Source organism: Rousettus aegyptiacus, unplaced genomic scaffold (genome assembly GCF_014176215.1).
Source record: "Rousettus aegyptiacus isolate mRouAeg1 unplaced genomic scaffold, mRouAeg1.p scaffold_m13_p_15, whole genome shotgun sequence".
In the NCBI taxonomy this organism is placed as follows: domain Eukaryota; kingdom Metazoa; phylum Chordata; class Mammalia; order Chiroptera; family Pteropodidae; genus Rousettus; species Rousettus aegyptiacus.
The window spans coordinates 1970578-1971712 of NW_023416290.1; the positions used below are offsets into that span (position 1 = coordinate 1970578).

At 36.7% G+C, this 1135-nt stretch overlaps 1 pseudogene; it reads right to left on the minus strand.

Moving 5' to 3' along the window:
* Positions 1–382: 382 nt before the first annotated feature.
* On the minus strand, positions 383–501 carry LOC118612120 (annotated as a pseudogene).
* Positions 502–1135: the final 634 nt, after the last annotated feature.

A 1135-nucleotide genomic window follows, 5' to 3' on the forward strand; every position in this document is an offset into this window, starting at 1 on the left:
GGATAACAAGAAGAATACCTCTTTGAATATGATGCATCTTATGTTTTCAGAACTTCTGCTTTATCCTGGGATTTTTTTTTCCTGACCATTTCAGACCATATTGGCAAGTTCGGCTTCAGTTAGAGCCTGTACTTACTGTAACGTAAGCACGTGCCCCCTCTCCGGAGTACTGGAAGCTTGGACTTTTGCTTGACTCCTCTGTTTCCTCCCCAAGTGCACATGTATTGATTATTGACCTCTTAATTGTTAATTAACAGTTGACAGAGACATCCTACCTTTGCTCATTTTATGAAATTTTCACACACTGCAATTGTGTTTCTAAAATAAGCTATTAGTCTACAACCTTCTCTCAATTATTGACTTATCCTTATTTTTTTTTAAACACCTACAGCACCTGGTTTTCCTAGGTGGTCTCCCATCCAAGCACTAACCAGACCCGACCCTGCTTAGCTTCTGAGATCAGACGGGATCGGGCATGTTCAGAGTGGCATGGCTGTGGACTTGATTTCCCCTTTGTGGTATAAATTGGAATGAGCTCCTATACTCAGAATCAAGGAATTTAAGAAGGAACATTTTGCGGGGAAGAGAGCTTTTACAGGACATTTATCCCAGGTTCTAGTAGGTATTTGAAAAACATAATATTCACTTAATATCAAAATCTAATGTTTTTTTGAGAGAAGATAAATTTCAAGAACAATAATCCCTGATAAGACACTTTTTGCAAAGGCTCATCAAATGTAACACCAAGGCACAGGACATTTATTGACCGTACTATAGTAATAAAGTCAAAAAAATAAAACAACTATTTTTCTCTCAAATATTCCTATCTATTTGCAAAAATTTCTGATTCTTTCTTACCAGAATTTTCTTCCTATAAGAGAAAGAGAAGCATTGAAAAAAGCAACCATCTCTTTGAGAGACAGATGTTCACCAGCTTTGCTTTTTGCCCTAATCCTCTGAAGTTAAGTCATCAGGGTTTTAGGCAATTATTAAAAATACTGCCAACAGTTTCTTAGTGACAATGTAGTCTGTTTTGTAAATTATGTTTGCTGCTCTCTACCAAATCGTAAACTGAAAACAGAAAATATGCTCCGAAAGACAGAAATTACCAATAATGTCGCATAGTTCCTGTAGG